This window comes from Ochotona curzoniae, unplaced genomic scaffold, assembly GCF_017591425.1.
Source record: "Ochotona curzoniae isolate NIBS_2020 unplaced genomic scaffold, NIBS_Ocur_1.0 contig_3520, whole genome shotgun sequence".
Taxonomy (NCBI): Eukaryota; Metazoa; Chordata; class Mammalia; order Lagomorpha; family Ochotonidae; genus Ochotona; species Ochotona curzoniae.
The window spans coordinates 21,668,077-21,682,032 of NW_024465894.1; positions in this window are offsets into that span (position 1 = coordinate 21,668,077).

Here is a 13,956-nt window from a genome sequence, read left to right on the forward strand (position 1 = left end):
CCCCACTCCCCTTGGCCTGCAGCCAAACAGCCAGGAACTTTGGCCAAGGACACAAAGACACGGAGGGACCAAAATCTGCAGTGTGGTGTGTCCAGGGAGAATGACAAGCCCCTTTGCTGCGCTATGTTCCAGACCCAACCTGGTCTGACATGCAGGATCCAACCACGAGTAAGGCAGGCAGTCAAGGACGAAGCCAGTCAGAGAGCACTTCCCTGGGCCACTCTCCCAGGAATGCCCGTGACACCCTTGCACAGAGCACAAGGTGTATGAAAACAATGCCTTGCTGCCACCTGCAGGGTGGGCACCCCTTTCACAGGGCCAAAAATGAAGGTTTCAGTCATGATGATGCTTTATTTTTTGAAAGGCAGAAATACAAATAGAGAAACAGAGAGAGAGATCCATCCATCCACTGGTTCACTCCCCAAATGACTGCAATGGCCAGAACTGAGCTGAGCTGAAGCCAGAGCAAAGAGCTTCTTCCAAGTCTCCCTTGTGGGTGCAGGACCCAAGGACCTGAGCCATCCCACTGCCTTCCCAGGCCACAGGCAGGGAGTTGGATGGGAAGTGGAGCAGTCCAGACGTGAACTGGCATCCATAAGGGATTCCGGCATCACAACGCAGAGGCTTAACCTGCATGCTACAGTGTCAGCCCAACTTTCTTCCTCCCGTCATCTCTTCCTTCTTTCCTTCTTCCCTCCCTCTTCTCCCTCCCTCCCTTTCTTTCTTCCTCCCTCTTTCCCTCTCTCCTTCTTCCCTCCCCCTTCTTTCCATCCCTCCCTCCCTTCCTCCCCCCCCTTCCTTCCCTCCCTCGCTCCCTCTTTTCATTTCAGAGGCAGAGAGATGGACAAATAGAGAGAACAGTCTCTGTTGTTTTCCAAATGCCCTCGCCAACCAGGGCCAACATTAGGGGCCTGGCACTCAGTCCAGGTCTCCCCCTTGGAGGCAGGGGCCAGCACTGCTGCCCCAGGGTCTTCACTGGCATGGGGCTGGAGGCAGAGCTGGGGACTGAACCGGGCACTGAGACAGGGCATGTTGATGCCTTAACCTCTAGGCTAGCACCTGCCCCTCCTTCCTAGTATTATAACTTGTAAAAAATTAAAAACATTTTATTGGAATAAATGGAACACACCCTCCAGGTGTGTTCACATTTTCAGTTCCATCACAAGTTTGTATGTTATGTAGCAATTTTTAAAATCAAGTTCCAAATAGGGGCCTCACATTGAAGGTGGGGTTTGATTTTTAGGTGTCCTAAGGATTTTCCCACCATCTCTCTTATTTGTCTTACAGCTTATGGGGTGATGAGCACTAAATGCCCTTTATCAGAGAAACAATGTATTATTTACTCATTAGACAGAGTGCAGGGATAATTATTTGGGTTTTTGGTGACTCCTTGGGATGGTCTGCAAAGTGTCAGTTCCTGGTCTCTACTACCTTGGGGGTTCTTTCGTGGCCCCCCTGACCTGGTTATCTGTGCTTCCTGGGATCCTGTTAACCTCGACATCTGTCCTGCCTCTGCCCTTGTGGTCTGTATGTCCTTGACCTGGGGGGGTGAGGTGGGACGGCCTGGGAACAGCCTCCCGCCTGCTCTCTTAAGCAGCTGGGAGTTGATGTGAGCTGCTCATCACACCAGGAAGCCACTTGAACTTGATCCCTGTTGCGGACACTGAAGCAAAGCGGCACTGGCTTTCTTTGCTCTCCGGGCTCAAACCTTCTAGAAGTCTTTGTAGGAGTGTGGAAGTTTTGTTCTCACACGTTCTGCCCAGCAGCCCATTTTGCAGTGTTGGACTCTTTGGAGGATGTTTGAGCAGCAATGACAAGGAATGACACAAGTGATCAGCAAACATTCCACATGGGTTATTTCATGCAACCCCACATCTACTGTACTGGTATATATTGCCAGCTTACATGTGGGCACAGAAGCACATGGGGTCAAACCCTTTACTCTGGCTGCCAAGTTGGAAGCTAGGGTGGGGCCCTGCAGGCTGGGACCAGAGCTATACGTCCTGACTCATTAGACGGAGTGAGGTGCTCACTGGTAATTAGTAAAATTTTTTAAAGGTTTGCTTTATTTTTATTTGAGGGGCAGAAACAAATCTGTTTGCTGGTTTACTCCCTACATGGCCACAATGGCCAGAGCTGGGCTGCTCTGGAGCTGGGATCCAGGAGCCTGGTCTTCCATGCCAGTGCAGGGGCTCAAAGTTTTGGGTCATCACCTTCCACTGTTTTCCCACGCCACAAAACAAAGAGCTGAATTGAAAGTGGAGAAGCTGGGACTAAAACCAGTGCTCATACAGTGTGCCAGCACCAGAGACAGAAGCTTAGCCTCCTATGCCATGGTACTGGAGAATTTAATACAGTGAGACGCACCGTTCTGGGTCTTGACTGGATAATTTAATCTCTCTCCTTTCCCATGAGAGACAGAGGGTTAATCAATTGAGCCATCATGCTGGCCCCACACTGCCTAAATCTTGATGAGAAAGACTAGGACAGCAAAGCAAGTTAACTTGGGAAAAGAATTTTTTCCCTGCCAATATTCCCTGGATAGTTTGGTCCAGGCGCCCAGCCAAGAAAAACAGAGATGATTCAAAAATTATAGCATGAGCCAGACCTGCCGCCCTCCTGCAGAGGTTTCCGGCAGGGGCGGGGAGGGTGGAGCTCAGGCCCTGGGCCTGCAGCGTGAGCTCAAGAGCAGAGGGGGACACTGCCTGTTGGCAACCAACAGACAAGCTTAACTGCAAGCCAAAAAATAGAAGGGAGGGAAAAAAAGTGCCGTGAGTGAGCCTGCTCCTCCTGACTCAGTCTTGCGCTTAGCCAGGGCACAGAGCCTGTTTTGGGGGGGTCTCTGAAATGGACGCCTTTGGTCTTGTTCCCAAGCACATGACCCACAGTAAGGACTGGGATGCCCACTTCAGCCAGCGCATGGCCAGACCTGGCACTCTCAGCAGAGATGTTGTTTTCATACCCATTCAGTGTGACCGCAGTAAAGCACATATTATTTAATTCCTTTATATATTTTTTAGATTTATTTAATTTTATTGCAAAGTTAGATATACAGAGAGGAGGAGAAACAAGAAGGAAGATCTTCTGTCTGATGATTCACTCTCCAAGTGACTGCAATGGCTGGAGCTGAGCCAAACCAAAGCCAGGAGCCAGGAGCTTCCTCTGGAACTCCCACGTGGGTGCAGGGTCCCAAGGCTTCAGGCCATCCTCGACTGCTTTCCCAGGCCACAAGCAGGGAGCCGGATGGGAAGTGGCTCAGTCGGGATAGAACCGGCGCTCATATGGGATCCTGGCACGTTCAGGGCGAGGACTTTAGCTGCAAGGCCACCACGCCGGGCCCTAATTCCTTTATTGTTAAAAGCACTGCTATAGAAGCATGAGAGAATTCTGTTTCTTAATAACTGCTATCTTTTTTTAAGATTTATTTATTTTTTCTTTAAAAGGCCGATTTGCAGAGTATAGAAGGAGAGGTAGCAAAAGAAACATCTTCATCTACTGGTTCACTCCTTAAATGGCTACAATGGCTGGAGTTAGGGCATTTCTAAGCCAGGAGCCTGTTTCTTCCAGCTCCCACACATGGGTGCAGGTGCCCATGAACCTGGACCATCTGCTGTCTCCACAGGTCTATCAGCAGGAATGCTGGAACAGAAGGGGAGCACTGGGACTTGAACCTACATTGTAGGCATTGGAGGTGGACGCTTAACTTGCCATGCCACAATGCTGGCCCCAATCATGCTGAAGCTTTAATCCCCAGTATCTCATAATATGACTTGATTTGGAAATTAAGATATTTTCCTATTTAGCTAAGTTAAGACAGAATCCCTGAATCTTTTTCCAAGGGAAAACTCAGCCACAGACATAAACAGAAGGCACCAGAAGATACATAGGGAGATGCTGCAAAAACCAAGCCATGGAACACAGGCCAAGAAAAAGCAGAATTCCAGGCGCCATCCGAGAGGCTGGAATCCCTCTCCGGGGAGCTAAGAGGCAGTGATGCCACCAATGCTCTTGAGCTCAGTCAGCAGCTCTCAAGCACTCAGAGAATACGTTGCTGTCATCCTAAGCCATCCAGGTTGCAATCATTTGTCATGGAAGTCCTAGGGTACTTGGTACAATTGTCCCTTTTCCGTCTGCATTGATTTCATGACTGTCATGGGTTGAAAACATCTTTTAGGGGTCAGAGTTACTGTGTAGCAGATAAAACCGTTGTGTGCAATACTGGCATCCCATCTGGGTGGCCGGTTTGTATACCAGCTGCTCCACTTCCCATCCAGCACCCTGCTAATGCACCTGGGAAAACAGCGGCAGGTGGCCCAAGTGCTTGAACCCTCTGACACTCATGTGGGAGAGCAAGATGAAGCTCTTGACTCCTGGCTTCAGCCTGGCTCAGCCCTGGCCATTAACAGCCACTTGGGGAATAAACCAACAGATGAAAGATCTCTCTCTCTTCCATCTTTCTCTGTCTCTTTCATTTTGCCTTTCAAATAGCTAATATAGTTTATTCTTTTAAAAAAGAATGTCCTCTGTATTGAATATGCACAGATTTTAATTATCTTGTCATTGTTCCATAAACAATGCTGTGTGGTATCTCTTTGCACAGCACTGGCATGGCTATAACCATGGCCAGTAACCTAGAGAGGACTTGAATGGTAATGCGAGGGTCTGCAGAGGTTATCGGTAACACCACACAATCTCACCTGAGTAAGCCTTGCCGTGCAGAGACTCGCCACTGCCAGATGTTCCCAGAAGCCAACACCACAATGCCAGCTTTGGAGAAAAGAAAGGCTGCAAGATGAGGTCAGGCAGCAAGGAGATGAGCGGTAGTGCCCCAGTCTGTCTTGCCAAGCCAGGGGCAAGCAGCAAGGGCTGGAAGGCAGCCTGGCAGGCACAAAGGCTGGGTAGGCGATTTTGGGTTTGGGAGAGCTTTGAAGCAGGCGGCATCCAGGCAGGGAGGGGGTGGGTGTCAGTGCTGGGTCATCCAAGGGGAGGGCCCCCATCTTTCTGAAGTGGCTCTGGCGCCGATGCCATGTGTGTGTGCCAGGATCCTGGGTTCTGAAGTGAGAAAATCCAGGCACACCTCCCTGCCTGGCACATCTGTGAGACTCCATGATATCCTGCGAGCGGCTTCTGCAGGTGCACGGGGAATTTTAGTGTCTGTGGATTTGGGTGTTCGAGAGGGCCTGGATGCAGTGCCCTGGGCATAGCTGGGGGAGCTACAGAGGCGAAGACAGAAGCACGGCCACTCCAGAGTGGGAGGATTTACCCAGGCTTACTCACTTCCCAAGAAAATCCTCAGTGCACACCAAGGAGGCAGGCAGGCGGACACACACGCCTACGAACACCACCTCCACAGTGTATTATGGCCTTGGGCAAGCTTCCAGATCTCCTTGAAGCTTAAAAGGGGCCTAATGAAGCCTTCTTCCAGGGAGTTGAAGATTAGACAAGATAACACTTTTCAACGCGTCTGTTACGGGCCTCACACCTGTGGCTTTTCAGCAGGTATTCGTTCCCCTCCTTACAAGCATGAAAGGATGCCACCACAGATGGATGTAAGCTGGGAGCCTTGACTTAAAGTCTAGCTAGCTACCACTAACAAATATTAGCAAGGGCAGTAGACATGGTCAGGGTGCTGCCAGCTCCCCTGGGTCCCTTGGGCAGCAGACACGGTCAGGGCGCTGCCAGCTTCCCCTGGGTTCCTTGGGCAGTGGACACGGTCAGGGCACTGCCAGCTTCCCCTGGGTTCCTTGGGCAGTGGACATGGTCCGGGTGCTGCCAGCTTCCCCTGGGTTCCTTGAGCTGCTGTGGCTGCCCTGCTTGCTGGGAGCTTCCTGCCCACTCACACAGGACACTTCTCTGGAGCTCTGGCCTCGGACCACCCTGGCCATGTCTTGAAGGGCCTGTGACTTTGTGCCTTACACCCAGGGAGGGCCATGACCAAGGCCCCAAAGGACAGGGGAATGGGAGAGCCCACCTACATAGCCTGGGCACTTACACTTATGAGTTCCCCTGTGGGATCTGGCTGAAACCCACATTGGGAGACCAGTTGGAGTTCTGAGCTCCTGGCTTCATAGTGGTGTAGCCCTGGCTGCTACAGACATTTGGGAAAGTACATTTCTGGCTGGAAGATCTTTATCTACCTGCTTATCATCTCTCTATCTCCATTTGTATCTCTAGCATCTATATCTTTCTGTCAGTTAATGTCTTTCCAAGAAATAATTTAGAGGAATCATTGCTTCTTTTCTTTAAAAAAAATTAAATATATATTTACTTTTGGGGACCCAGTGTGATAGTCTAGTGGCTGAAGTCTCCTTATATGTGCCAGGATTCCATACTGGTATTGGCTCATATCCCAGCTGCTCCATTTCCCATCCAGCTCTCTGCTTGTGGCCTGGGAAAGCAGTAGAGGTTAGCTCAAAGCCTTGGGACCCTGCACCTGTGTGGGAGACCTAGCAGAAGCTCCTGGCATCACATTGGCTCAGTTCTGGCTGTTGTACCCACTTGGGGAGAGAACCAGTAGATGGAGGATCTTTCTGTCTCTCCTGTTTGTAGGACTTCTTTTCAGTATTGGAAAGGAGCGACAATTTTCAGTATAGGAAAGTCAGAATTACAGAGAGGAGAGACACATATCTCAACTGGCTGCAATGGCTGGAGCTAAGCTAATCCTAAGCCAGGAGCCAGGAGCTTCTTTTGGGTCTCCCATGCAGATGCAGGGTCCCAAGGCTCTGGGCCATCCTCTACTGCTTTCCCAGGCCACAAGCAGGGAGCTGGATGGAAAGCATGCTATAAAAAAGCAACTGTTGGGGCCTGGCTTGATAGCCTAGTGGCTAAAGTCCTCACCTGACATGGGCCAGGGTCCCATATGGGCACTAATTTGTGTCCTGGTTGCTCTGTTTCCCACCCAGTTCCTTTCTTGTGACATGGCAAAGCAGTTGAGGATGGCCCAAAGCCTTGGGACCCTGCACCCGCGTGGGAGACGTGGGAGAAGCTCCTGGCTAGTGCTTTTACATAGGCTCAGCTCTGGTCATTGGAGCTACTTTCTCTCTGTCTCTCCTTCTCTCTGCAAATTTGTCTTTCTAATAAAAAATAAAATCTTAGAAACACCTGTGGGCCTGATGATGTGGGCCTACCATGATGTGGTAGATAATGCCTCTACCTACAGTGCCAGTATTCCAGCTGCTAGAAAGAGCAGACCAAGAGTGAAGGCCCTGAGACTCACACTGGCGCACTCATATCCCCTGACCTCCCTCGCGTCCTGTGAACCGTAGCTTCCAGACCAGCCCTGTCCCAGGGGCCAAGTTCACTGGGGCTGTGGCTGCCAGTGGTACTGGGGCTGGGCTTGGGAATATTTTTGGGAGCCTCATCACACGGTAGTCACTCTTTTGTACCACCCTGGGCCCTGTCATCCCCGGAGGCCCCCTGGCTCTTGGGCCTGACAATGGGGTGACCTTTTACTCCCTCTCGGCCAGGTGACCTTTTACTCCCTCTCGGCCAGGTGGAAGAATCATCTCCATCTCCCATGGCTCTCCCTCCCCGTCCTTGTCTCCCCTGGATGTTCCTTTTCCTGTGCGATTCCCAGGTGGCCTGGGGAACATGGCGGACTCAGAGTTTTGACAGCAGGAAGACAAATAGACAATGTATTAATAGGGAAATCAAACAAAAAAAAAACAACTGCATGGACTTCAATCTTTTTTTTTTTTTTTTTTTAACATAGACTTCTGTTCTGAACCATGTCCTGTAGGCTCCATCTAGTTTGGCAGGTGGTTCCAATTCTGCTCATAAAGACTAAGCTTTTTGTCATACATTCAAGACATGGATAGCCCTCATGACTGTGATCAGTTGCGAAGAGCAGAACCCCAAAGCCCAGCAGGTGCCACAGGAACCCCAGGCCCTCTGAGAATGACCCCAGATTCCCTTGAGCCCTTGGCTCTCATGATCACAGCTCTGGGGCCTTCCTGGATTAGCTCCCACAGCAAGCTAGATGCCCAGAGCTGGAGGAGGTGGCAGGCTTGCCCCAGTCCTGCCTGAGGCCAACACGCATGAACCACTTCAAAGAGAGCTTGTTTGGTGAACGTGCCCGTGTGAGGGTGGGTAGGGGCTAGAAGGGTGCTGGGGTGGGGTACCGCTTCTCTCTGTGTGGGCTTTGAATTCCCCAAGGGCCTGTCTGCTCATTTCCCACCTATCCCGCCACACTTCAAGACCCCAAATTCAAACCCACCCACCTCCTGCAACCAAGGGCTATCAAAGTCCCTGTTGGCAGGGAAACCAGGGCCATAACAAAGGGCAAGGTAAACATGAGGGTTCAAGTGGGGCAGTCACAGGGGGCATGTTGGGGTACAGCTGGCGAAGCTGCTGCTTAGACCACCTTAATCAGGGTCTGGGTTCAAGTCCCTGCCTACTCTGCTTTCAAAGCAGCTGCCTGCAAAGGCGCCTGGGAAGGGCACCTGGCTGGGCCCCCACCTCCTGCATGGAGTTTCTGACTCCTGTCTTCAGCCTGGTCCAGTCCTGGTTGTTGAGGCTATTTGAGGAGTGAGCCAGAGGGTAGAAGAGCTCTCTCTGCCTTTCCAATAAATAAAAAACACATAAATGTTTCAAAAAAATTTTTTAAAGGATTGTGGGGGTCTTGGCTCCTGTGTCACCCAGTGGCCTGGGCAGTTGGCACTAAAGCCACAGCACTGTCCATTGGATGCAGAGCAGACAGAACTCAGGCAGTGGGTACTGAGCTGATGCTGGAAGAGGCCAAATAGCAAAGGCCTGAGGCTGTGTGGCACTAATGGTTTCAGTGGCAGTGGGTCCCTGAGGCACGACAGGGACCCCAGACAAGGTGTGTCTGGGTTCCAATAAAGCTTTATTTGCAGATCTAGGTGGCAGGCAGCTTCATCTGTGACTAAGGAGGTAGTGGTTAATAAAAGGACTCATCCCTGCCTTCTGCTACTGGGGTGCAAAGATACTGCCCCCTTGCCTTCATTTTACAACACTTACCCTGTGTCATTATGTTCTAGATGCTTCTAAGAGCTTTACAATATTGGTGCATGTAGTTGTCACAATGACCCACAGAGGTCCCTGACTTAGGATCATTTAACTTAAATTTCTTTGCGCTTCATGATGACACAAGAGCCATGCACATTCTTTGCCTTCTGAAGCTTCATCTTTTCCCTGGGCTTATGGTGTATGGTCTGATCCTCCTTGGTGAGACTGGAGGGTGACAGCTCCCAGGCAGACCCAGCTGGTCTGCAGGGCCCGGTGCTGCTGAGCTGGGATGGTCAAGAGCTCCCGTGCTAGCAATGGCCATTATATTTCCAAGATAAGTTCAAGTTACAATGAACTGGGAGGCAAGTTTAGGAGCATCTGCACTGCTCTTCTCCGTGGTTTGGGTACAGAGCCTTTGAGACACTTGTGCAAGGCCACACAGCATGAGTAGGATTTGAACCTAAACAGCTTGTGCTCTTGCACCCTGAGCTGTAGAGACCAGCTGCCCATTTTTGAGTGAACCTCCACTCTGCACCCTGCACAGTCCTAGCAGTGGCTCACTCCCAGGAGCTCCAGCCCTGCAGGGAAGGGTCAGTGCCATTTAATAAGGGTATGTACGGGGAAGCACAAAAGATAGATGATGCAGTTACATAAAGGCCGTATGCCCATCCACTCACCCTCTATCCACACACAGCGCTCCTGACTCCAGCTCCCTGCTCATGCAGACCCTGGGAGGCAGCAGGGATGGTGCAGGTAGTTGGATCCCCACCAGTCACGTGAGACTCCTGGATGGAGGGCTACCTCCTGGCTTTGGCTGGCTGCCCAATCAGGGCACACGCTCTCTTTCCTTCTCTCTTTCGTCTTCATATTAAAGAGGGGGAAAAAAAATCCTTATTCTCAACAACATCCAGTCAATTCCCAGAGACTGAGGTGTGTCCCCGCCCCCATCACACTGGAATAAGCCTAGCTGACACCAACAGAACTGTCCTGTTGAGCCCCAACAAATCCAGGGCAGAATCATAAATATATAACAGGCTGTTGCTTTAAAAGCCATCAAGTTATTTATGTGGTTTGATGCAAAATGATTGCGTGGATGGATGTGGTCTACTTCTAGTGCTCACCGAGTTGTGCAGGGAATTCAATGAGGTGGTCTTCATGAAGGAACTTAATCAATTCTCAACATGCGGTGAAGCTTAAATCTGCATTCTAGGATGTGTCTCCTGTGGAGATCAAAACCATAAGCTCAGCCAAATTGACTATTCTAGAAATCGATTCCACCAGAACAGCCAACTAGCTGCTTTGTGGACCATATGTGGCACCACCTACGGAAGGCTGGGCTCTGCCTAAAACGTGCAGCAACCCCTTTTTAAAAGTTATAGAATGAACTTGGCACTGGAGAATGAGCTGGGAAGGGATATGTGAAGTTTGGTGGACATATGGTCATGGTCATTCACCTCCCAAATGCGAGGCCTCCCACAGCCAGCCTCTTCATGTCCTAAGAGAGGCAGAGTGTGCCCAGCTCCTTGGGGGACATACCAGCTCACAGACAACTGGGCCTGAAGTGGGAACAGATGGGCTCCGGGGACCAACCTCATGCCCACTGTGGAGCAGCTTAATGTGCCACATCGCCTGCAGGAAGTGTGGCGCTGCTTATCTCTGACAGAAATTCCAACTCAGAAGTGGTGCATAGATCTGGCACCGATATGTGCAAGGATTTTTTTTGCTGTCTTGTCATGGTAAAAAGCTAGAAAATGCCAGGATATTCACCAATAAGGGGTTGGTTGAAGCAAGTGGGACACTCACACCTGTACAAGCTCTTATGCAACTCCGAAAATTTATTCAGGAGGTGGATGCATGGTGAGTAAGGAGACCCCTGGGGTGCCACATTTCCTCTCAGAGTGCGTGGGTTCAAGTCCTGGCTCTGTTTCTGAACTAACTTCCTGCTAATTGTGCCCTGAGAAGCAGCAGGTGACATCTGGAGCAGTCTCAGTCACATTCATAGCGACACCTGGATTGCATTTTTAAATACTTCTTTTATTGAAAAGGTAGGTTTAAAGAGAGAGAAAGAGATAAAAATCTTCCATCCACTGACTCCCCAAGTGGCCACAGTGGTCAAAGCTGAGCAGATTTGAAGCTAAGATCCAGGGTTTCCCATGCAGGTACAGGATCCCAAGGCTTTGGGCCGTCCTCGACTGCTTTCCCAGGCCACATGCAGGGAGCTGGATGGGAAGTGGAGCAGCCAGGCCATGAACCTGCACCCATATGGAATGCTGGCGCATGCAAGGCGAGGACTTCAGTCACTAGGCTACCTTGTGGGGCCTGCCCTGGATTGAATTTCCCACTGCTGGCTTTTGACTGGCCCAGAGCCAGCTGCTGTGGGCATCTGGGCAGTAAAGCAGCAGGTGTAGGATTCCTGCTCTTCTTGCAGTTTCTCCATTTCTATTTTATCGAAATAAGTATTTTTAAGAGCAAGTTAAACCTAAGTCTTGTGAAGTAGAGGGATGTCTATGATGTATAGCTCAAAAAGAAAACTGCAGCAAGTGTGTGGTATAGTGATCGAGTTGTCACTGGGTATGCCTGCATCCCATACTGCAATACCAGATTCAAGTTGAGACTGCTCTGCCTCTTATCCAGCTTCCTGCTAACATGTGCTGTGAGAGGTGGCAGGTCATGGTGGCTCAAGTACCTGGGCCCGTGTCATCCATGTGGGAGACCACATTCTCCAAGCCTGGCTTCAACCCTGACCCAGGCCTGGGTAACTGCAAGTGAACTGACAGATGGAGGATTCCTCTTTGTTTCTCTCTCTCAAATAAGACAAAAGAAAATTTTTAAAAGATTTGTTTATTTTATTGAAAAAACAGATTTACAGAGAAGGAGGCGCAGAGAGAAAGATCTTCCATCTGGTGGTTCACACCCAAATGGCTGCAATGGCCAGACTAAGCCAATCTGAAACCAGGAGCCAGAAGCTTCTTCCCGGTCTCCCACAGGGTGCCATCTCACAGTGAAGCACAGAAGTCTCTTAACAAGAAATGCCCAGAAAAGATGGGGCCAGGAGTGGAGCTGGTGGGGACTGATCAGAAAGGAGGGGCAGGAACCACTCTGACCCCGAGTCTACAGTAACAGGAATGATGACATAATGCAACTTGACAATTAAAACTGGTGAACTGTGCAGTGTGTGGGCTACATGACAATCACAGTACAAAGGAAACGGAGAGTAATTTGAGATGGTCTCTTCTGTTCTAGAGGGGAACCCTCTAGCCTGAGAGCCCCTTTTACCTGATGTGGCAGTGGCCTCACCTTTCCTGTCCCTTCCATCTCTGCAGACCCAAGAGGCCATTGCCTGCCTGCAGCCCCTGTCCCCTGGTAGGGCCTTGATGGTCTTCCCAGCCTGGACTGCTGCAGAACAACAAGCCAGCCTATGACCAAGGGAGCGGTTAGCACAGGCAAGTGCAGAGCGGGAAGTCCTGGCTGCTTGAAGCCCTCAGGGTAGAACCTTTTGCTAAACTGAAGCTGGGACTGGAGAGGTCAGTTCAGCTCAGGTGGCAATAGGACCAGCCACTGGCTTCTCCACGGGAATTGTGATGAGGTGAAGTGACCTCTGACCAGTCTGGGAACTACATACAGATGGCTGTTGTTTTGCTTTGCTTAACCAGGGCCTGGGGTACCTATTAAAACAAACACAAAATCAGGAAGACAGGGCCTCGGGTGAAGCTGTTATCTACATGGGGGATCAATGAACTCTAGGGTCTTCAGAGCTGGTACTGAATACAGTAAGTCAGTTCCTACTAAAAGGTTAATTTGCAATCATCCAAGTAGGACAAAGAAACATCAACTGAGGGAGGGAAATTGAGACAGGGCCTGACAATGCCACAGCAGACATCGTACAGGGCATGGTTTTAGAATCAGGTGTTTGCCACATTTGGGCATAGCATCTGGCAGACAGACCCTAGAGTGAGTCTTCTATAGAGGCCCTTGGTGGTGGCCTACACTTGGTGGCTCACCCAATGACTCATGTTTCCTGGTATTTAACACCTATGAAGACTGTATGTAGACTGACCTTGCCCATGTAACCAAGGTCTCTGTAGGATGTTGATGAGCACGTTGTAAAAAGGCATGGTAAGCACTTGTTGCCAGAATTTCGTCCTTCTGAAATGTCCCCTCTTAGAACCAGCAATGAGGCTCTGTAAGCTGCCTGGCTCTTGGCTTCAGACCAACCTAGCTGCAACTGTTGTGGCTATTTGGGAAGTGAACCAGAGGATGAAAGATTGTCTCTCCTCTCTCTGTATACTCTCCCCTTCAAACAAAAAATAAACCATAAAAAAACGGAAAAATTACAGTTGCAGCTCTCAAACATCCAGCTCTAAACGGAGCATCACCTCCTTGGAAATAGGCTCTGGATAGATACTATACCCTGTGCTCTGGGGACCAGGAGCTACTGCCCTTAGGGACAGCCAGGCTCCCCAGGGAGCTACCACTGGATAGCAAACCTCAGCTGGTTGCAACTCACCCACTTCTGAGGAAGGAGACCAGCCCCCACACCCCAATCCTAAAAGTTTAAGGACAATTACGACTACCAATCCATTGTCACATGGTGCAACCTGTGAATGCTCTTGCATACCTGGGCCTTTGCAATCACTGTTGAGACCCACTTCCAGAGCAATGATTAAGGCCAGTCAAGGACTAGTCAAGGGTCCAGGCCAGAGTCGGGTCTGTCAAAACCCACAGCCATCTCACAAATCGGCTGTGCCCTCACATCCAAGCAGGGCAAGCCAGCTTCCTCCTCCTGGAGACACAAGGGCAGGTTTCCCGGTCACCTGTCCTAGTTAGGACACCTGCCTGTCGAAGGACCACAAGGAGGCAACCTAACCATGTGGTAGGTGGGTTACATGGCAGCTGGCCTGTCCCAGCTCAGTGGAAAGGGTTCTATAGTCCCTCAGGTGGGCCCTGCCTGACCACACACCCAAGCACAGCAGCTGTGAGGCATTTCTG